The 25219-nt window shown below is 33.6% G+C and overlaps 3 pseudogenes across 2 annotated transcripts; 1 reads left to right on the top strand and 2 right to left on the bottom strand.

Annotated features, from left to right (window-relative positions):
• Positions 1-3367: 3367 nt before the first annotated feature.
• On the bottom strand, positions 3368-5428 carry LOC143256766 (C-reactive protein 1.1 pseudogene; annotated as a pseudogene). The gene is made up of 2 exons (XR_013031473.1): positions 5319-5428; positions 3368-4895 (listed from the first exon to the last, which is right to left on the bottom strand). The product of XR_013031473.1 is annotated as a C-reactive protein 1.1 pseudogene (transcript).
• A 4808-nt stretch (positions 5429-10236) lies between these two features.
• On the bottom strand, positions 10237-11722 carry LOC143256768 (C-reactive protein 1.1 pseudogene; annotated as a pseudogene). The gene is made up of 2 exons (XR_013031474.1): positions 11679-11722; positions 10237-11255 (listed from the first exon to the last, which is right to left on the bottom strand). The product of XR_013031474.1 is annotated as a C-reactive protein 1.1 pseudogene (transcript).
• Positions 11723-23233: 11511 nt separating this feature from the next.
• Positions 23234-24285, top strand: LOC143256767 (C-reactive protein 1.1 pseudogene; annotated as a pseudogene).
• The last annotated feature ends 934 nt before the right edge of the window (positions 24286-25219 follow it).

Here is a 25219-nt window from a genome sequence, read left to right on the forward strand (position 1 = left end):
TTATTTAACACAATTCTGTCAGAATCTACACTATCCACGAATAGTTTAAAATAACGTATTCTTTAACTACCTATCTGATGTAGAATTTATACCTCTTTTTAAACTTTGTGATGGGTTCACTACAGCACATACAAAAATAACACTGGATTGCAACTAGTTTTTCGTCAAAAAGAACGTACAGCAGTTATTAATATTGTAATCAACCACCTTATAACACAAAAAATGTTGTTTTTATTTAGTTAAACAATTTGGTGTAATAAGCTCGTTTATTTTTAATATTAATGTCTTCTACACACTAATGCCCACTACAGAAATTATATAATGAGTGTACAACACTTCTTACAATAATGAAGTATATACAGTTCATTCAAGTGACATATTCTAAAGACGACGGGTGTGGGTGTTAAAATTATAATAAAATAAAGGACAATACAACGTTTCGATATTCTTAGGTCATATTCAGGTTAAATAAGATCGTGTAGCCCCCTAATAGCAGAGAGGCGTGTCTGCGGACTTGTACTGCAAGAAACCGGGTTTCGCTAACCGTGCTTAAAATTGAACAATAACAAATAGGGTAAATTCTCTAATGTATAAAACCATTACGATAGACTAGTACGATGAGAAGAAGTTCAAAAACAAAAATTGTGTATTTCACTTGAATTATATTCCTATCTGACCACGATAATGTTGATATTGTAAGTACTCGCCCCATCTTCAATTGTTTTTTTAACACACTAATAAAATTCACGGAACTCGACAGAAACGTTGAATTTGTAAACAACGATTTTTACAGCAAAATTATTAGAAACCCTAAAACACATGTTCAAACATGTTTATTGTACTTTCATTCTTTGTGAAATTTAACAATGTAACATTTTTAGCCAGCATAAAACCGACATAAACAGTGCTCTGAAAACTGGCTTTGAAATTATCATTTTCATTCTACAGCATTGCATAAAAATTATGACGCACGTGTTTAGTGGCAGAATTCTTTTTAATTTGAATACTACATGCTCGATCACCCACGATGGACACACTGTGAGTATTCTTCAAAACAAATAAACGAATAATTGTTTTTGTACATTTTTTTTGCTTCATTTTTATACGCAGTAAACGGGCAAACGTTTAATTTCCCACATTCGAAACTCGGCAAAATATATCGAGTTTTGACTTTTCAATACATGTTCTAAAAGTTGGGACTATCAAGTTCATATTGGAAATGCTGTTTAAAATACTTCCTCATAAAAAACGTTTTCAATATTTGCGCCCTCAAGGACACAATTTTTTTCAAAAGATCGATTGACCATACTCCTCGTAAAGATACGTAGAGTTTATCCATTAGAAAAAATAGTCTTAGCTAAGCATAACCTCGACGTTCCACATTGCAGTCGAAAGAATCTCGTGAGAAGGCGAAAGATGGAGTCCACGAAACGAGATCGTAATTCAATATGAATACCCCTAAATGTGTTTTGATTTGGAAGATCATGATGTGGTGTAGTTGAGTGAAAAAATTAGTCAGCTTTCCTGTTTTTGCCACTAAATCCAAAGCCTTTTGCTCGTTCTTTTTGCCAGTTTTCTCTCTTGTGTTGAACACTTTTCATCTTGCAGTCTGAAAAATACAGAAACAAAAATAAAAAACAGAAAAGAATGTAGATCATATATAGTTATAATAATTAGAAAAAACCCACTAAAATTCGTAAACGAAAACGTTGCTAAAAAAGGCAGTCAAACATGCTAAACTCTAGGTCTACATGTAGACAAAGATTATCAGAAAGTTATTCTAGGACTTAGGTTTATCAGCACATAAACATGAATTTATAAAATACTTTATTGATTTGCTGCATTCTGATTGGTTGAAAACATTTCGAGACTAACTTCAATCCATTTTATGAGAGTTTGTTTTCAGTCATTGCAAAGGTTTCATAAAGTATGTTAGCTATAAGCAAGAAGCATTGTGAGCCAAAAAAGTATTCCAAAACAATTTCTGATCAACAACACATACTGTAATAGCTAATCGACTAAAGTTGAGTATGGCAGTAAAAGAGTTAAGGGAATGATAGCTCTGAGATAAACTTTGTGGTGCTCCCCTTCCATTGGAGCCCTAGGCACGTGCTTATTTTGCTTAATGGTTAATCCAAGGCCGATCACCAGCAAACCGAGTTTTTCTGTTTTCCGTGGGGGCGTTACTATGTAATGGTCAATCCAACTATTCGTTCGTAAAATAGTAGCCCAAGAGTTGGTCGTGGGTTATGATGACTAACTGTCTTCTAACTAATCTTACACAGCTAAATTAAGGACGTCTAGCGCAGATAGCTCTCGTGTAGCTTTGCGCTAAATTCAAAAATAAACATTAAAAATGACATTGACAGAAAACAATCAACACGAGCAAGAGTGAAAAATTCAGGAATAATAGATGAGACAACGTAACAATTTTCCAAATTGTGTAATCATTAAACGTTGGCCTCTCTTGGTTGATTACCGGACAACAATATGGGGGATTGAGGAGAGGGTGGAGAGAAAAAAGCATAACACTCAAGGTGGCTGGTGGTGTGTGTTGCGTTTGTTTAGTGAGGTAACGTAGTTGCATGGGGAAATATATCTATTTCAAGTGACTAGTGTTCCTGCAAATTTGACTATCGTCGTTTAAAAGTCATTTTGATTCTATGTTCTTTCTTAATACATTGTAGAAATACTTTAAAAGCATCTTTTAATTGTGTTTAGCTCATTTATATCGTGTACTTCTGTGCACGGAGTGTAAATTGGGTAGTGGTAAACTAATCTTATTACTTTTGGTAATAAGGTTTGGTAGGTGAAGTGACTTTCCGGTTCTAATACTTACCAGTTGTACGTTTTATATATGAAAATAAGTAGCGGATTTTAATATGATTTTAATAACTATGCTTGTTTTAATTTAATATATCTTTAGATATGTGTGTATCTTGTATTGTTAAATGTGTAATGCGCAAGTCCTGTCTGTTCTCTAAATTTCTAGAATATTCTGTGGTATAACAATAAACAAGATACGTTTTATCTTCGAATATTTTTATGAACTGAACTTTTAAGAACGTCGCCCTGAAGTTTTTTAATTGACCTGCACTCCTGCGGACAGTTATATAATAGTGTTGGTCTGCTAAAGTCAAGAATGTTACAGGCCTCCTAAGCTATAATTATGCAAAACGATTTTTTTTTTTTAAAATTTCGTGCTAGGCTACTCGAGGGCTATCTATGATAGCCGTCCCCAATTTTGCAGTGTAAGACCAGAGGGAAGGCAGCTAGTTATCACCACCCACCGTCAACTCTTGGGCTACTCTTTTATCAACGAATTGTGGGATTAACTGTACATTATAACGCCCCCACGGCTGAAAGGTTATAAAATTTGCGTTGTTGCTTTCAACGCAACCTTTAGTGGTTATTTGTGTTTAGATAATTGGCTTGTTCATTTGCTTTTGTAATTATTAGAACGATATTTTTTTTATTAAAGGTGCGACAGAATCGCTTTTTTTCAACCCTCATACACTGGGCTTCTCTCTAGAAAACATCATGTGTCTAAAAATATTTCTCACAAAATAAATGGAACAAGGGTATTTTTGTATATGTATAGTGCATTGTAAAGAGCTGTCACGTACATTTTTAAACAGTGATGAATTTTTATGGTATCACACTACTTATGTAATTCCTACACACCTCTTTACAATCCGATTTTATATTGAATCAGCGTTTCACGAGGCTTGCTAATTTATATATTCAAAATAATTTTGATATAAGGTACGGAACCCTGTATTTTTGCATCAGGGTCTATCAGGAACTTGTGAGTTACCTGAATTTATAAACTCAGCTAGAAGTTTAAATTATATAAGAAATGAATAGACTGGATACATTTTAAGAACAGTGGAAACATTCTTTATTGGAAAAGACACACAAATGAGTGTGTGAAAAGAGTTGACTCCTTAATGTGTAAGTGAGTGGATCATAAACTAGCAAAACTTTATATGTAACGTTCACAGAATGTTACTAAAAATGCAAGAAATTATACTTTGAAGTTTTAATAGATATAAAGTGGCGATTCACATAGAACCATTTAATATATGAAAAGCAGTTTACAAACAAACAGTAGAAAACATTTGGAACTCGGTTTTCAAATTCTTCTTTTTAATACGTCATCTAAGCACAGATTTCATTCGGTGAGAGAACAACCCCATCGTAAGCCCGAAATTGTGTTTTATTCCAGTGAATTATGTTTCCATAGATATGTCGTTCCGAATGATGGACACATTTACTCAAGTGTTTAATTTGTTCGTGATTCAGAACCGTGTCCCAAAGATTAAGTTCGCTCAGTTCGCCTTCCAAACTTTGCTTTGCATCAAACCCACCACCGACAGTATCCTGGTCTTGTCCAAGAACAACTAAGCCACCTTGACGAAGGGTAGCTCCCATGGCGATCCCAGTTGCGTTACCTTCACAATGGAAACCATCCACGGCTGTAGTCGCCTCACCTTTCCATGATGACCACGTGTGACATGCATGATGCCACCTTCCAATGTGTATTTTATTTGGACATTGTACTTTCAGCATGGGAGTCCCATGAACGTTGAAAAGAAAATCACCTTGTTGGTTTAGAAATGTCAGAATCTCATTGTCTTTTCAGTGGTAGCGTACGAAAACATATGAAGTGAGGCTTTTAAGCGATGAATCTTGAACCAGTAACATAAGGTAATTTCTTGCAGATCAGGTAACGTTCCCACCATTACTAGTCGCGGGAATGACGGAGAACTAGACGGAGGAAATTTAACCTTACTGCTGATTTCACCTTCCTCTAGAGCAGAAGTTAGAAATAATAGAAGGCAGATGAACACAGCGGTTTCACAAGCCAGTCTGTAAATCGTTTTCATGTTTTCCTGTACGAAAGAAAATGAAGTAAAAAATGTAACTTGTTCAGGTATCAAAACCAAAAAAAATAAAAAATAAAACTAGAGTAAGGGCATAATGGTACAGTAAATATTTTGTTTCACGTATTGTGAAGACGTTAAAAAACAACCAAACTTATATATATATATATATAGCATTGATGAGTAAACAATTGATTCACCCAAACTATTAGAACCTGGTTTTAAAGTGGAGTATGTCTCAGAAGTTTCGTATACTTTTCTTGGACATGCCTCAAAAGTCATTTATAATTTTACAAAACCCGTTGAAACACTGAGAATGAAATAATTTAATTAAGTATACAACTTATCATAACGAAAATAACATGGAAATATAAAGATAAAATGTTCAGCAATTAAAACATGACAATCTTATTAAAATAAGTATAAACTTACGGTCCTGATACTCCGCTGGGAAAAATTACTGCGTCAGATCTCAGTGGATGTTCTTTGTGTTACTAAAATCTTCACACACAGGTATATATATAGTTATCAGACTTTTTTTTTTCTCCTGGCAGTCTGCCAATTACTGTCTGTTGCAGTTTTCTTCTTCAAATTGTCACTCAAGAAAGATTCGACAACCTTGTAACGTGCTGATAGACAAAAACTGATAACAGACGCAGAGTGACTTAAACAGTTTACACGTGTGTGTAACGCCTTATTTAAAATACACAAATCCTCAAACATCAGAGCGGTTGCTATGCTATGACAAGTTTCCTAAATTCCTATTTTTAATAATTAATACTTTGCATTACATTAACACTAATATTAAGTTAGAAGCAAAGACAAGTTAGTTGGTTGAAGCTGACACTTAATTATTTAGTTTACCAGTGAGTTTTATTTCAATAATAGAACTACAATTTAATGAATTGTTCCTCTGTGGAACAGAGTCACCTTACGAAATTACAATCTTTAAAGCTGGACTTGGACACAGCAGACAGCTCACCATGTCTCTAAATATAACAAATAATTCTGATAACATTTTAGTGAAATTAGAAAAAAAAAAAACATTTTGAAGTTTCGAGAAATATGGAAAGGTAATGCATCGGTGTATTACACAAACTTTGGTAAAACTTTAACATAAATATGAGAAAAAAAACTGTTATTCTTTTGACATTTGTTATATAAATATATCGAGAAAAATAGAAATATATAACTTAGTAAACTGATAAAATGTAGTTCAAAGATACCCCAACGTGCACAGTGTTTAATGTTTCAGCAATACAAATAATTTCTGACCTATCTGACCAAATTTCGTGTCACTCTGACTGCCCCTCATTAACTCTCAAACTCCTAGCATATTTCCAGTTGAAGTGAAATTGCGTCACACTTTTCTTCGCGCTATATTAGTTACTGTTAGGTCCTATTTGTATAATATACAAAACCCTAATATGCATAAGCCACAATATTCTTATGTGCGATTCATAAGTTAATTTTTCAACAATTTTGTTATTTTCTTTACAGGAAGAGCCCCTTTTGGCGTGTTTAAAGATTTGGAAAAATAATATAAAATTATCTAAAATCCACTAATTAGATATTTCTAATTGAATAAGTGTTGCATAACAACTTCAGAAACACTCATTTAATTTTGCAAGAAACCTGATGAATAAAAATATCGACATGGCTATCATTTTTTTTCATCGTGACGCGAGTTTCTTTATATTTTGTTGAACATAAAATTTTACAAAGAATACATAAAAATGTTTAGCTCGAAACTATAATTTTACAACATTGTCCCAAATTGTACCCATACTGAACACTTAAGCATTCTTAAGGATCTACACAAGTCAGGCAGCTCACTGTGCAACCTTACATTTTTCAAAAATACAAAACAAAATCAACATTCGAATCAAATGATGACATATTCTAAAGACGACGGGTGTGGGTGTTAAAACTATAATAAAATAAAGGACAATACAACGTTTCGATATTCTTAGGTCATATTCAGGTTAAATAAGATCGTGTAGCCCCCTAATAGCAGAGACTTGTCTGCGGACTTGTACTGCAAGAAACCGGGTTTCGCTAACCGTGCTTAAAATTGAACAACAACAAATAGGGTAAATTCTCTAATGTATAAAACCACTACGATAGACTAGTACGATGAGAAGAAGTTCAAAAACGAAAATTGTGTATTTCACTTGAATTATATTCCTATCTGACCACGATAATGTTGATATTGTAAGTACTCGCCCCATCTTCAATTGTTTTTTTAACACACTAATAAAATTCACGGAACTCTACAGAAACGTTGAATTTGTAAACAACTTTCTTCACAGCAAAATTATTAGAAACCCTAAAACACATGTTCAAACATGTTTATTGTACTTTCATTCTTTGTGAAATTTAACATTGTAACATTTTTAGCCAGCATAAAACCGACATAAATAGTGCTCTGAAAACTGGCTTTGAAATTATCATTTTCATTCTACAGCATTGCATAAAAATTATGACCCACGTGTTTAGTGGCAGAATTCTTTTAATTTGAATATTACATGCTCGATCACCCACGATGGACACACTGTGAGTATTCTTCAAAACAAATAAACGAATAATTGTTTTTGTACATTTCTTTTGCTTCATATTTTTCGCAGTGAACGGGCAAACGTTTAATTTCCCACATTCGAAACTCGGCAAAATATATCGAGTTTTGACTTTTCAATACATGTTCTAAAAGTTGGGACTATCAAGTTCATATTGGAAATGCTGTTTAAAATACTTCCTCATAAAAAACGTTTTCAATATTTGCGCCCTCAAGGACACAATTTTTTTCAAAAGATCGATTGACCATACCCCTGATAAAGATAGGTAGAGTTTATCCACTAGAAAAAATAGTCTTAGCTAAGCATAACCTCGACGTTCCACATTGTAGTCGAAAGAATCTCGTCAGAACGCGAAAGATGGAGTCCACGAAACGAGATCGTAATTCAATATGAATACTCCTAAATGTGTTTTGATTTGGAAGATCATGATGTGGTGTAGTTGAGTGAGAAAATTAGTCAGCTTTCCTGTTTTTTGCCACTAAATCCAAACCCTTTTGTTCGTTCTTTTTGCCAGTTTTCTCTCTTGTGTTGAACACATTTCGTCTTGCAGTCTGACGAATACAGAAAGAAAAATAAAAAACCGAATTAAATATAGATCATATATAGTTATAATGATCAGAAAAAACACTAAAATTTGTAAACAAAAACGTTGCTAAGACAGTCAAACATGCTAAACTCTAAGCCTACATGTAGACAAAGATTGTCTGAAAGTCATCCTAGGATCTAAGTTTATCAGCACATAAACATGAATTTACAAATACCTTTATTGATTTGCTGCATTCAATCCATTTTCTGAGAGTTAGTTTTCAGTCATTTCAAAGGTTTCATAAAGTATGTTAGCGATAAGTAAGAAGCATTGTGAGCTAGAAAAGCATTCCAAAACAATTTCTGATCAACAACACATACTGTAGTAGCTAATCGACTAAAGTTGAGTATGGCAGTAAAAGAGTTAAGGGAATGATAGCTGAGAGAAAAACTTTGTGGTGCTCCCCTTCCATTGGTGCCCTAGGCACGTGCTTATTTTGCTTAATGGTTAATCCAAGGCCGATCACCAGCAAATCGAGTTTTTCTGTTTTCCGTGGGGGCGTTACTAAGTAATGGTCAATCCCACTATTCGTTCGTAAAAGAGTAGCCCAAGAGTTGGTGGTGGGTTGTGATGACTGTCTTCTCACTAGTCTAACACAGCTAAATTAAGGACGTCTAGCGCAGATAGCTCTCGTGTAGCTTTGCGCTAAATTCAAAAATAAACATTAAAAATGACATTGACAGAAAACAATCAACACGAGCAAGAGTGAAAAATTCAGGAATAATAGATGAGACAACGTAACAATTTTCCAAATTGTGTAATCATTAAACGTTGGCCTCTCTTGGTTGATTACCGGACAACATGGGGGCTTGAGGAGAGGGTGGAGAGAAAAAGCAAAACACTCAAGGTGGCTGGTGGTGTGTGTTGCGTTTGTTTAGTGAGGTAACGTAGTTGCATGGGGAAATATATCTATTTCAAGTGACTAGTGTTCCTGCAAATTTGACTATCGTCGTTGAAAAGTAATTTTGATTCTATGTTCTTTCTTAATACATTGTAGAAAGACTTTAAAAGCATCTTTTAATTGTGTTTAGCTCATTTATATCGTGTACTTCTGTGCACGGAGTGTAAATTGGGTAGTGGTAAACTAATCTTATTACTTTTGGTAATAAGGTTTGGTAGGTGAAGTGACTTTCCGGTTCTAATACTTACCAGTTGTACGTTTTATATATGAAAATAAGTAGCGGATTTTAATAACTATGCTTGTTTTAATTTAATATATCTTTAGATATGTGTGTATCTTGTATTGTTAAATGTGTAATGCGCAAGTCCTGTCTGTTCTCTAAATTTCTAGAATATTTTGTAGTATAACAATAAACAACATACGTTTTTCCAAAGCACTCGTTTTATCTTCGAATATTTTTGTGAACTGAACTTTTAAGAACGTCGCCCTGAAGTTTTTTAATTGACCTGCACTCTTGGAGACAGTTATAAAATAGTGTTGGTCTGCTAAAGTCAAGAATGTTACAGGCCTCCTAAGCTATAATTATGCAAAACGATTATTTTTTTTTAATTTCGTGCTAGGCTACTCAAGGGCTATCTATGATAGCCGTCCCCAATTTTGCAGTGTAAGACCAGAGGGAAGGCAGCTAGTTATCACCACCCACCGTCAACTCTTGGGCTACTCTTTTATCAACGAATTGTGGGATTAACTGTACATTATAACGCTCCCACGGCTGAAAGGTTATAAAATTTGCGTTGTTGCTTTCAACGCAACCTTTAGTGGTTATTTGTGTTTAGATAATTGGCTTGTTCATTTGCTTTTGTAATTATTAGAACGATATTTTTTTTATTAAAGGTGCGACAGAATCGCTTTTTTTCAACCCTCATACACTGGGCTTCTCTAGAAAACATCATGTGTCTAAAAATATTTCTCACAAAATAAATGGTACAAGGGTATTTTTTTGTATATATAGTGCATTGTAAAGAGCTGTCACGTACATTTTAAACAGTGATGAATTTTTATGGTATCACACTACTTATGTAATTCCTACACACCTCTTTACAATCCGATTTTATATTGAATCAGCGTTTCACGAGTCTTGCTAATTTATATATTCAAAATAATTTTGATATAAGGTACGGAACCCTGTATTTTTGCATCAGGGTCTATCAGGAACTTGTGAGTTACCTGAATTTATAAACTCAGCTAGAAGTTTAAATTATATAAGAAATGAATAGACTGGATACATTTTAAGAACAGTGGAAACATTCTTTATTGGAAAAAGACACACAAATGAGTGTGTGAAAAGAGTTGACTCCTTAATGTGTAAGTGAGTGGATCATAAACTAGCAAAACTTTATATGTAACGTTCACAGAATGTTACTAAAATGCAAGAAATTATACTTTGAAGTTTTAATAGATATAAAGTGGCGATTCACATAGAACCATTTAATATATGAAAAGCAGTTTACAAACAAACAGTAGAAAAACATTTGGAACTCGGTTTTCAAATTCTTCTTTTTAATACGTCATCTAAGCACAGATTTCATTCGGTGAGAGAACAACCCCATCGTAAGCCCGAAATTGTGTTTTATCCCAGTGAATTATGTTTCCATAGATATGTCGTTCCGAATGATGGACACATTTACTCAAGTGTTTAATTTGTTCGTGATTCAGAACCGTGTCCCAAAGATTAAGTTCGCTCAGTTCGCCTTCCAAACTTTGCTTTGCATCAAACCCACCACCGACAGTATCCTGGTCTTGTCCAAGAACAACTAAGCCACCTTGACGAAGGGTAGCTCCCATGGCGATCCCAGTTGCGTTACCTTCACAATGGAAACCATCCACAGCTGTAGTCGCCTCACCTTTCCATGATGACCACGTGTGACATGCATGATGCCACCTTCCAATGTGTATTTTATTTGGACATTGTACTTTCAGCATGGGAGTCCCATGAACGTTGAAAAGAAAATCACCTTGTTGGTTTAGAAATGTCAGAATGTCATTGTCTTTTTCAGTGGTAGCGTACGAAAACATATGAAGTGAGGCTTTAAGCGATGAATCTTGAACCAGTAACATAAGGTAATTTCTTGCAGATCAGGTAACGTTCCCACCATTACTAGTCGCGGGAATGACGGAGAACTAGACGGAGGAAATTTAACCTTACTGCTGATTTCACCTTCCTCTAGAGCAGAAGTTAGAAATAATAGAAGGCAGATGAACACAGCGGTTTCACAAACCAGTCTGTAAATCGTTTTCATGTTTTCCTGTACGAAAGAAAATGAAGTAAAAAATGTAACTTGTTCAGGTATCAAAACCAAAAAAAAAAAAAAATAAAACTAGAGTAAGGGCATAATGGTACAGTAAATATTTTGTTTCACGTATTGTGAAGACGTTAAAAAACAATCAAACTTATATATATATATATATAGCATTGATGAGTAAACAATTGATTCACCCAAACTATTAGAACCTGGTTTTAAAGTGGAGTATGTCTCAGAAGTTTCGTATACTTTTCTTGGACATGCCTCAAAAGTCATTTATAATTTTACAAAACCCGTTGAAACACTGAGAATGAAATAATTTAATTAAGTATACAACTTATCATAACGAAAATAACATGGAAATATAAAGATAAAATGTTCAGCAATTAAAACATGACAATCTTATTAAAATAAGTATAAACTTACGGTCCTGATACTCCGCTGGGAAAAAATTACTGCGTCAGATCTCAGTGGATGTTCTTTGTGTTGCTAAAATCTTCACACACACGTATATATATAGTTATCAGACTTTTTTTTTTCTCCTGGCAGTCTGCCAATTACTGTCTGTTGCAGTTTTCTTCTTCAAATTGTCACTCAAGAAAGATTCGACAACCTTGTAACGTGCTGATAGACAAAAACTGATAACAGACGCAGAGTGACTTAAACAGTTTACACGTGTGTGTAACGCCTTATTTAAAATACACAAATCCTCAAACATCAGAGCGGTTGCTATGCTATGACAAGTTTCCTAAATTCCTATTTTTAATAATTAATACTTTGCATTACATTAACACTAATATTAATTTAGAAACAAAGACAAGTTAGTTGGTTGAAGCTGACACTTAATTATTTAGTTTACCAGTGAGTTTTATTTCAATAATAGAACTACAATTTAATGAATTGTTCCTCTGTGGAACAGAGTCACCTTACGAAATTACAATCTTTAAAGCTGGACTTGGACACAGCAGACAGCTCACCATGTCTCTAAATATAACAAATAATTCTGATAACATTTTAGTGAAATTAGAAAAAAAAAAACATTTTGAAGTTTCGAGAAATATGGAAAGGTAATGCATCGGTGTATTACACAAACTTTGGTAAAACTTTAACATAAATATGAGAAAAATAAACTGTTATTCTTTTGACATTTGTTATATAAATATATCGAGAAAAATAGAAATATATAACTTAGTAAACTGATAAAATGTAGTTCAAAGATACCCCAACGTGCACAGTGTTTAATGTTTCAGCAATACAAATAATTTCTGACCTATCTGACCAAATTTCGTGTCACTCTGACTGCCCCTCATTAACTCTCAAACTCCTAGCATATTTCCAGTTGAAGTGAAATTGCGTCACACTTTTCTTCGCGCTATATTAGTTACTGTTAGGCCCTATTTGTATAATATACAAAAACCCTAATATGCATAAGCCACAATATTCTTATGTGCGATTCATAAGTTAATTTTTCAACAATTTTGTTATTTTCTTTACAGGAAGAGCCCCTTTTGGCGTGTTTAAAGATTTGGAAAAATAATATAAAACTATCTAAAAATCCACTAATTAGATATTTCTAATTGAATAAGTGTTGCATAACAACTTCAGAAACACTCATTTAATTTTTGCAAGAAACCTGATGAATAAAAATATCGACATGGCTATCATTTTTTCATCGTGACACGAGTTTCTTTATATTTTGTTGAACATAAAATTTTACAAAGAATACATAAAAATGTTTAGCTCGAAACTATAATTTTACAACATTGTCCCAAATTGTACTCCATACTGAACACTTAAGCATTCTTAAGGATCTACACAAGTCAGGCAGCTCACTGTGCAACCTTACATTTTTCAAAAATACAAAACAAAATCAACATTCGAATCAAATGATTATCTTAAGGAATCGATGGTTTACATTCTTAATATTGGTAGCCAGATGTCTTAAGTAATGAGAATAAAAAAATCAAATTATGATATTGCGGGTCAAGACAGCAGTTTTCAAATTACTTGTCCATTTCTAATTTTTCTTTACTTTTCTTCAAGAACGTGCCTCAAAGAAATAGTTTCGCCTTGAAATTGGATAAAACAAAATTTAATTAAACACATTATCAATCGTTATTCATCCTGACAGCCAAATAATAAACAAGTCCTTGAAACACGTGTATGTTCAGTATCAACTCATGATTTATCTTATAGCCTAAAAAATCTTTGTAAGTGAAGGCCATGGTGAGTTTGCACGTGGTGAGAAATAGGTTGATATGAAAAAATCACGTTCAAGGTCTTTGAAGTTCCGTTTAGTATATCAAACCATTTAAACGTGTTATATTTTAAATGCTAGGTAATGAAAACGAAATGTGTCATTATCATATCTTTTATTTATGTCAAAGGTAAAATTTATTAATAATATTAAGTTTTAATTTCCACATTACTTTATAGCAAATTCATAAGAAGTTGGACATGTAATGTGAAAATAAAAAGTTCCAATTTCACTTGTGGTATATTCATTACCGATATAATAAACGTTTAATAGATTATTCTGATGAATCGCAACCTTGTTATTCTTGTTAAAAAGCGCAAATCAGCACAGTAGGCTATCCGTACTATGCTCAGTGTAGCATGCCCTAAGATTTAACAGTGATCCACTGGCGCGTTTCTTATTGTAAGTCATGCAGGGTTATATTTTTTCTTTAAGAAACTGACAACAATACCACAGTATATTGTAAATTCTAAATAAAACACTTCCCTTATGTATACATTTTGTATTGCAAGCACCGTTTTCCAAGGTTTCACAAACGCTAACCACTATACTAGATCACTTAGCTAGTCTGATTAATATCATTAGAAATATAAGATAAAGAAATCAACCAGAACGAGCAAACATTTTATTCAAAGATATTGATTAATATCATTAAAAAATCGAGAATTTCTAGAAAGAAATTAAAGTGGATTTAAGAAGGCGACGAACTCTGATTCCTCATGTAGACTGACTCTTTCAATGGACGTATGTGTTACCAGTGACTTTTTGGTTGTATTTTGTTATATTGATTCCCCATAATTTGCTTCATTTTAGCCATATTTTACGGTACGTCGTTTTTAACCATTCGAATACCATCTTTCTGCCGTTGAAGACCTCTCACGAGCACCATTTTCGCTTTCCTAGTTAGAGTAGGTGGACATTTTCCCAATATTGTTCTACCTTACTTGACTACAGAGTTTATCTTAAAATCTCCCAGTTTCTTCCTTCAGCTTTATCTCTGCACAGCCTGTCACCTACGTCCAAATGACGGTCTTATCACGTATCTGCTTTACTTTCTGCCAAACAAACAGACGAATAAAATAAAAAGCCTTGTTCAGAATGCTGTTGTTCATCAACACAATGAATGCCCAAGTAATTCTCTGGCTGTCTTTTTAGAAGGAACTACCTGTAACCACCTCACCATCTAGCCTCCCTTTACTTAATATATCCTTAGTTTTCAGGTAATATCTAGAATTCCGTGATAATAACAGTCATCTCCAAGAAAACCTCAAACCTAAGCCGACCCAACAACTATAAATTCATGAGACTGCTAAACACCTTGGAATAAATTATAAAAAAGAAATATCAAACACGTTACTACATTACATAGAAACTAGAAACATTCTCAGTAATAATGAGAACGCGATCAGAAAGTGCAGACAGACAACAGTTCACTTAGTGAGATTAGTCGGACCTATACACCAAGAGTTTAATCATAACCATTCCACAGATGCAGCATTTCTGGGCATAAAACAAGTATCTGCAAATTTTAGAGTTACTGTTATTGAACTGGTGTCTTTCTAATTCGAACTTTGTTTACCGTCTTCTTACTTTACGTTCCGTTAGGGTTTATTCACAAATAAATCTCGAGTATTAAAATTTTCAATGAATGAGCAATTTACTGTAAAAACTACAATACGTCATATTTTATTCTATATTTCAAATATATGTGGTATTGTTCTCCACAAATACATAGGTCCGTATTTAGTGTATTTCAGTAATTACTTTACTAGGAGAAACTTGATTGCTGGGTGATGATTTCCCAATTTTGACTATCTCAGATAGGATGAGTTGCTCATAGTTTGAGATTCAGTGACGTAGTCAATTGATTGTTCAGTTTAGGTTGTAGATTACAAACTAGAAGTGTTTCTTTTCTTCCTTTGCTTAATTTGTTTGTGTCGGATTTCGCACAGAGCTACACGAGACTAGATAGAAGGCAGCTGGTCACCATCACTCACCGTCAACTCTTGGGCTACTATTTTCACAGCGAATAGCGGGATCAACCGTTTGTTTATAACGACCCAAAGACTGAAAGGACGAGCATGTTTGGTAGGACGGGGATTCAAACTGTTGACACTCGGATTACGAGTCGAGCGCCTTAACCTTAGTTTGTTATTCTAAGTGTTCACTCTTTGGTTTTCGATACAGAATAATATACTCGGCGTAAAACGAGGGACTTTTTTCTATCCTTCACGGGTATCAAAATGCGGTTCCTAGCGTTGTGAGCCCACAGGCATACGTTTGTTTCACACTATTCTGAAACGAAACAGTGAACATTTCATAATAATAAATTCAGCGAAAGATGAATGGACGCTAAGAAGAATGAAAGCACTCCTAGCTTGTAACCAACAACCTATAATGAACAAACAGTTCGCTATATCACTATCAACTCATTGTATTTGAAATCGGCAGAAAGTAAAACCTTTATCCAAAAGCATATATCATTATTAAGTGATTTCAGTTACAGAAAAATAAATATTTGGAGATACCTGCAAAACACTTCCAGTAAAATTAGTATCTATTAATTTTATGTACTTCTTTAAACGTGATATGTATATAGACTTTAATGTGATAAAAGGGATAAATTAACATTGCAATGTCTGTATCTCTACTTTATAGTGTAGTTAGGACTAAATTTTACCGTACTACATACAAATAAACATTTAATGTTATTCAACGGCCTACCGTCATACTTTCTTGAATATTTTAAACGCGTACCGTTGTTGTACGGAATGGTTAGTGAAGTATATTACATCCTTCTTTTGTTATTAATGTTTTTCGTTTGTTCAAGAGCAGTTGTTTGTAACGACTTCTTCGCTAAGCTTTACAGCCTGTGCCGCAAGTAGGTTGGTTGTTACGAGGTACATAATGCGCCTGCGTGATGCTCTTGGGTAAAATTAGTACAGTGCGTATTTATAACGCATAATCACAAACAGAATCATAGTATGATCCTTCTATATGCATTATATCTAAAGACTCTTTTAGAATTATCTCTGCATATTAGAACTGTTAATATTCGAAATATTCAACAATAAATTAGCTCATAATTTCAGTAACAAATCAGTTTGTGAATCTCAAATTACTTTAGCTAAAAAAACTATTGTTGGGAAACTTTGAAATTGCTTATGTCGTAACCAAAGAAACAATGTTTACTCCCAACGTCGTTAAGACCCTGAAGAGAGCACTTTAGAAACTAAGCTATCATAGCGCCACCCCATTTCCAAAACTTTAAAGATATCTATAAATATATTTAAAAGCATTGTAACAACATCAACAGTATATAAGAAGCGAAGACGGATACCAATATCTTAGAACATCCCCAGTTGACGAACGTCTTACTTTTATTTGAAACTAAATCATTACCACGATTATACTATATGTGTTTGTGAAATAAACTACTAAGTACTTTGAAACTTTATAACAAGAACTACTAATATGGTGGCACAAATTTCGCCCTTTCAATAATTTTTCAACGTACACATTTCAAAGCAAACTTTTTTGACAAAAAAACACACTTATGACAACATTTTTTCCAAAATTTGTTAAATAATTGAAATGGGTGTGAGTGATTGTCAGGTTTTATACAGGACCGGAACCCTAATAATTGGTGTCTCTAACTTGTTGATGATAAATTTCAACAATACATGGACTACACACAGTCTATTTGATTAAAAAACGGTGTATTTAAAACATGTCAAACATACGTGCAGAATTTCGTTACACTGTTTATTATCAGACATCAGGAATGCATATGTTCTAACCTTTATAGTGTCTTATTATCTTTTATGGGTGTGAAATATTTGTATGTTCTAATTGTGTCTTTTATTTCGGTTGATTAAACTGAGAAATCATTTAAAATAACATATTATAAACAGTAACTTGTTATGCTACCTTTTATATGGCAAGAAATGACCAGTTGGACCGAGTTAAATTTTTTAGATAACAGAAATGGTCTTAAACTTTAGGTTAAGAACGAGAAATTACGATTAAGAATTTGTTTATAAGTGTGAAATTGGTTAAACATTACTCTAAATATAATCTCTGTGTGTGCATATTTCCTATTTATCCATGAAAAAATCAACAATGAAATGCTTCTTCACAATCACTCATTTTTGCAATTTAGTCTCAAAGATAAATGAGCTTTATACTAACGCATGATAGCATGATAGCAGTTATAACTAAAGCTTTAAATGTAGCATATCTCATAAGGTTTTATGTGTATTTGTCAAGATGAAAAACGTGAATATGAAAATACTCTTTTGTGCTTATTTATTGCTGAATGCGAGTTTTGGTTTCAGCTGTAAATAGCGTATTTGAATAAGACAAACTTTATGTTATACACACACGCACAATTAAAAATATATTTACATTTATAGGGTTGGACTGCAACATTTTGTAGATTTTAATGAAAAGTTATACTTTTTGGATACAGCTGTGATGGAATTTTACTGTTGCATTGTCTAAATAAATATTTACGAATTTTTGTGTAGTTTGAAAACAGGTGTAGTGAGATTTACTGTTTAGATATACAAACTGGAATTTGATCAAGTCATTATAGCATAAAATTTGCTGAGGTTACGCTTATATTTCACCTATGTTACGTCATTCTACCTAGCATCTTGTGCATACACATCAGTATATGTTTCACGTAAATTGTAATATATATTTTGTTATTATGTTTGCTTGTTACTCTGTCAACAGCACTCAAAATTCCTTTTCTCAGGAACACTTCCTGTTCGAGGACGAGTACCAAATATAAAAACTGATTGTGAAAGATATGTGAAGCCACAAAATGTGTTGGTACATCTTTGTTTAAAGGCAGCCAATTATTGTTTACGAATATCACTGCCCAATCACATCTAATATGCCCATCATTTTGTATAAAATGATCCAACAGCAACAGGTCATCGCGATCAAAATGGCATTTCTTCTCCATAAGTAAACCCCATACTTCTACGTCAATAACCCCACCGATGAACTTGTCATCAAATACCGCTTCCACACTCTAGCCCAAAGATATTACAGCAAAGCCCAAGCAAGAAGCAGCTAAACACGTATTTTTCCAGCACTCTCTACATGGTATATATACATAAAACATCTATCCATTCAACTATGTCTTCTGTGTATATTATTCATGTACTAACTATTGTACTCAAGCTATTAATTTTTTGGTAAAACTTTAACATAAATATGAGAAAAAAAAAGTTATTCTTTTGACATTTGTTATATAAATATATCGAGAAAAATAGAAATATATAACTTAGTAAACTGATAAAATGTAGTTCAAAGATACCCCAACGTGCACAGTGTTTAATGTTTCAGCAATACAAATAATTTCTGACCTATCTGACCAAATTTCGTGTCACTCTGACTGCCCCCTCATTAACTCTCAAACTCCTAGCATATTTCCAGTTGAAGTGAAATTGCGTCACACTTTTCTTCGCGCTATATTACTTACTGTTAGGCCCTATTTGTACAATATACAAAAACCCTAATATACATAAGCCACAATATTCTTATGTGCGATTCATAAGTTAATTTTTCAACAATTTTGTTATTTTCTTTACAGGAAGAGCCACTTTTGGCGTGTTTAAAGATTTGGAAAAGTAATATAAAATTATCTAAAAATCCACTAATTAGATATTTCTAATTAAATAAGTGTTGCATAACAACTTCAGAAACACTCATTTAATTTTTGCAATGAACCTGATGAATAAAAATATCGACATGGCTATCATTTTTTTCATCGTGACGCGAGTTTCTTTATATTTTGTTGAACATAAAATTTTACAAAGAATACATAAAAATGTTTAGCTCGAAACTATAATTTTACAGCGTTGTTCCAAACTGTACTTCATACTGAACACTTAAGCATTCTTAAAAGGATCTACACAAGTCAGTCACCTCACTGTGCAACCTTACATTTTCAAAATACAAAACAAAATCAACATTCGAATCAAATGATTATCTTAAGGAATCGATGGTTTACATTCTTAATATTGGTAGCCAGATGTCTTAAGTAATGAGAATAAGAAAACCAAATTATGATATTGCGGGTCAAAACAGCAGTTTTCAAATTACTTGTCCATTTCTAATTTTTTTTTACTTTCCTTCAAGAACGTGCCTCAAAGAAATAGTTTCGCCTTGAAATTGGATAAAACAAAATGTAATTAAACACATAATCAATCGTTATTCAACCTGACAGCCAAATAATAAACAAGTCTTTGAAACACGTGTATGTTTAGTATCAAATTCATGATTTATTTAGTAGCCTAAAGAATCTTTGTAAGTAAAGGTCATTGTGAGTTTGCACGTGTTGAGAAATAGGTTGATGTGAAAAATCACGTTCAAGGTCTTTGAAGCTCCGTTTAGTATATCAAACCATTTAAACGTGTTATATTTTAAATGCTAGGTAATGAAACCGAAATGTGTCATAATCAGATCTGTTATTTATGTCAAAGGTAAAATTTATTAATAATATTAAGTTTTAATTTCCACATTACTTTATTGCAAATTCATAAGAAGTTGGACGTGTAATGTGAAAATAAAAAGTTCCAATTTCACTTGTGATATATTCATTACCGATATAATAAACGTTTAATAGATTATTCTGATGAATCGCAACCTTGTTATTCTTGCCAATGTATTTTGTTATAATGATTCCCCATAATTTGCTTCATTTTAGCCATATTTTACGGTACGTCGTTTTTAACCATTCGAATTCCATCTTTCTGCCGTTGAAGACCTCTCACGAGCACCATTTTTGCTTTCCTAGTTAGACTAGGTGGACATTTTCCCAATATTGTTTTACCTTACTTGACTACAGAGTTTATCTTAAAATCTCCCAGTTTCTTCCTTCAGCTTATCCCTGCACGGCCTGTCATTTACGTCCAAATGACGGTCTTATCACGTATCTGCTTTACTTTCTGCCATCCATCAGAAAAATAACCATTGAAATATACGCAGTAGTACAAGCGAATCAGTCGCAAATATTATGTTGGTGACACAATCTATTTTCAATTTATTGGTTTCATTAATCGACAGAACATAATGGGGTTGTTTATGTCTCCTTGTAGGAAACTTGACTGTTTGACCAGCTTTGCCCCCAGTGTCTCAGTTGTAAGTCTGCGGACTTGTAACGCTAAAATTAAGATGTTCATACCAGAGTTAGGCATACAACACAGACATTTCTTCGTATCAACTGTATGATTCATTTCAAACAAACAGACGAATAAAATAAAAATTCTTGTTCAGAATTCTGTTTTTCATCAACACAATGAATGCCCAAGTAATTATCTTGCTGTCTTTTTAGAAGGAACTACCTGTAACCACCTCACTATCTAGCCTCCCTTTACTTAATATATCCTTAGTTTCCAGGTAATATCTAGAATTCCGTGATAATAACAGTCATCTCCCAGAAAATCTCAAACCTAAGCCGACCCAACAACTATAAATTCATGAGACTGCTAAACACCTTGGGATAAATTATAAAAAAAGAAATATCAAACACGTTACTACATTACATAGAAATTAGAAACATTCTCAGTAATAATGAGAACGAGATCAGAAAGTGCAGACAGAAAAGAGTTCACTTAGTAAGAGTAGTCGGAACTATACACCAAGGGGTTAATCGTAACCATTCCACAGGTGCAGCCTTTCTGAGCATAAAACAAGTATCCGACACCGTCTGGCATAACTACCTAAAGTATAGCTGATTTAATCACAAAATTCCTATTCCATTTAAGAATGGCTCCTTAGATTTAGTACCACCAGCTCTTCTAAAGTTAAGGTTAACAATTTCATATCCAGTTCGTTTCCACTGAAAGCAACAGACCCCTCAAGGTTTTGTCCACAGTCCCGCTACTCTACATCCTCTTTGTAAATAACATACTGCTATCACGGCTACTATATACACTCATCTCTCATTATGCTGATGACATTGAAGTCTGGAAAAGTTCACATTTCATCGCCGCGTTCAGAGTCCAAGACCAAGACCCCTTTAATTAAATTAGTTATATGGTGTAAAAAACGAATAGTTCTTCTCAATCCAGTTAAAACACATACAATAGCATTTGACAGGAAAATAGAAAACTCAAACACATAACATACAACACTTTAGTGACCTTTAATATTACAGCTAAAATTTTAGTTATCATATTATATTCACGACCATCATAGACTACTCATCAAACCTGTTTACGAATATCACTGCCCAATCACATCTAATATGCCCATCATTTTGTATAAAATGATCCAACAGCAACAGGTCATCGCGATCAAAATGGCATTTCTTCTCCATAAGTACACCCCATACTTCTACGTCAATAACCCCACCGATGAACTTGTCATCAAATACCGCTTCCACCCTCTAGCCCAAAGATATTACAGCAATAATGAAGTATGTCCCATTCAAGTGACATTTAAACAAAGATGTACCAACACATTTTGTGGCTTCACATATCTTTCACAATCAGTTGTTATATTTGGTATTCGTCCTCGAACAGGAAGTGTTCCTGAGAAAAGGTATTTTGAGTGCTGTTGACAGAGTAACAAGCAAACATAATAAAAAAAATCTATATAACAATTTACGTGAAACATATACTGATGTGTATACACAAGATGTAAGGTAATCAAAAGGTAACAGTAGAATGACGTAACATCAAAAGAATAACATTTTTTTTCTCATATTTATGTTAAAGTTTTACCAAAGTTTGTGTAATACACCGATGCATTACCTTTCCATATTTCTCGAAACTTCAAAATGTTTTTTTTTTCTAATTTCATTGAAATGTTATCAGAATTAGTTGTTATATTTAGAGACATGGTGAGCTGTCTGCTGTGTCCAAGTCCAGCTTTAAAGATTGTAATTTCGTAAGGTGACTGTTCCACAGAGGAACAATTCATTAAATTGTAGTTCTATTATTGCAATAAAACTCACTGGTAAACTAAATAATTAAGTGTCAGCTTCAACCAACTAACTTATCTTTGCTTCTAAATTAATATTAGTGTTAAAGTAATGCAAAGTATTAATAAATAAAAATAGGAATTTAGGAAACTTGTCATAGCATAGCAACCGCTCTGATGTTTGAGGATTTGTGTATTTTAAGTACGGCGTTACACACACGTGTAAACTGTTTCAGTAACCCTGCGTCAATTATCAGTTTTTGTCTATCAACACGTTACAAGGTTGTCGAATTTTTCTTGAGTGACAATTTGAAGAAGTGAACTGTAACAGACAGTAATTGGCAGGCTGCCAGGAGAAAAAAAAGTGATAACTATATATATACCTGTGTGTGAAGATTTTGTAACACAAGAAACATCCACTGAGATCTGACGCAGTAATCTTTTCCAGGCAAGTATCAGGACCGTGAGTTTATACTTATTTCAATACGATTATCAGGTTTTAATTGCTGAACATATTTGTATATTCCCATGCCATTTTCATAATGATAAGTTGTATGCTTGATGAAATTATTTTCTTTTAAATTAAAAGTGATTTTAATACAGCAGCATACGAAAGTTTTAGACATACTCCACTTTAAAACCAGACTCTAATCCTTTCGGCGAGTTAATTGTTTTCTCATCAATGCGACAGATATAAGAAAAAACTATGTCTTTACAGTACTATTATACCCTAACTTTCAATTTATTTTAACTCGCATTTTTTTGATACCAGAATATGTTACATTCATTTACTTCTGGTGGTTTCGTACAGGGAAAAATGAAAACACTTTACGGACCGGTTTGCGAGACCGCTGTGTTCATTTGCCTTCTATTATTTCTAACTTCTGCTCTAGAGGAAGGTGAAATCAGCAGTAAGGTTAAATTTCCTCCGTCAAGTTCTCCGTCATTCCCACGACTGGTAATGATAGGAACGTTGCCTGATCTACACGAAATTACCTTATGTTACTGGTTCAAGATTCATCACTTAAAGGCCTCACTTACCATGTTTTCATACGCTTCCACTGAAACAGACAATGAGATTGCAACATCTCTGGATGAACAAGGTGATTTTTTCTTAAACGTTCATGGGAATCCCCAGCTGAAAGTACAGTGCAAAAATAAAATACATATTGGAAGGTGGCATCATGCATGTCACACGTGGTCATCATGGGAAGGTGAGACGACTATAGCCGTGGATGGTTTCCATTGTGAAGGTAACGCAACTGGGATCGCCATGGGAGCTACCCTTCGTCAAGGTGGCTTAGTTGTTCTTGGACAAGACCAGGATACTGTCGGTGGTGGGTTTGATGGAGATCAAAGTTGGGAAGGCGAACTGAGCGAACTTAATCTTTGGGACACGGTTCTGAATCACGAACAAATTAAACACTTGAGTAAATGTGTCCATCATTCGGAACGACATATCTATGGAAACATAATTCACTGGGATAAAACACAATTTCGGGCTTACGATGGGGTTGTTCTCTCACCGAATGAAATCTGTGCTTAGATGACGTATTAAAAAGAAGAATTTGGAAACCGAGTACCAAATGTTTTCTACTGTTTGATTGTAAACTGCCTTTTCATATATTAAATGGTTCTATGTGAATCGCCACTTTATATCTATTAAAACTTCAAAGTATAATTTCTTGCATTTTTAGTAGCATTCTGTGAACGTTACATATTAATTTTTGCTAGTTCAAGATCAACTCACTTATACAGTAAAGGAGTGTACTATTTTCACACACTCATTTGTGTGTCTTTTTCCAATAAAGAATGTTTTCACTGTTCTTAAAATGTGTCCAGTCTATTCATTTCTTATATAATTTAAACTTCTAGCTGAGTTTATAAATTCAGGTAACCCACAAGTTCCTGATAGACCCTGATGCAAAAATACAGGATTCCGTACTTTATATCAAAATTATTTTGAATATATAAATTAGCAAGCCTCGTGAAACGCTGATTCAATATAAAATCGGATTGTAAAGAGGTGTGTAGGAATTACATAAGTAGTGTGATACCATAAAAATTCATCACTGTTTAAAAAGTGTACGTGGCAGCTCTTTACAACGCACTATATATATAAAAAAATACCCTTGTCGCATTTATTTTTGTGAGAAATATTTTTCAGGTACATGATGTTTTCTAGAGAGAAGCCCAGTATCGTTCTCATAATTACAAAAGCAAAGGAATGAACCGATTATCTAAACATAAATAACTACCAAAGGTTGCGTTGAAGGCAACAACGCAAGTTTTATAACCTGCTTCGTGTGTGTTTTTATTATAACGAAGTCACATCAGTCTATTTGCTGTGTCTACCAAGGGGAATCGAACATCTGATTTTAGCATTATGTGTGTGTGTGTGTGTGTTTTCTTATAGCAAAGCCACATTAGGATGTCTGTTGAGTCCACGGAGGGAAATTGAGCCCCTGATTTTTGCATTGTAAATCCGAAGACTTACCCCCTTCATAGTTACGAACAATAATTTCGAACAAATCACCGATTTATTATTTTATGTGCATTACATGTTACGATTTCAAATAAATGGAAATTTTAATTAAAAGTCAATTGAATATTGATATATGTGAAATTTATGATATTTGCCAACATGGTTGTAACAAAGCACTTTCTTCCTTTTTTCATTGAAGTGATTGCTACAGATAATGATTGATACACAAAAGTTTTAGGAGCTTACAAACAATATTTAGTCCTGTGTCTGATCTGGAATTCA

Source organism: Tachypleus tridentatus, chromosome 7, assembly GCF_004210375.1.
Source record: "Tachypleus tridentatus isolate NWPU-2018 chromosome 7, ASM421037v1, whole genome shotgun sequence".
NCBI lineage: Eukaryota > Metazoa > Arthropoda > Merostomata > Xiphosura > Limulidae > Tachypleus > Tachypleus tridentatus.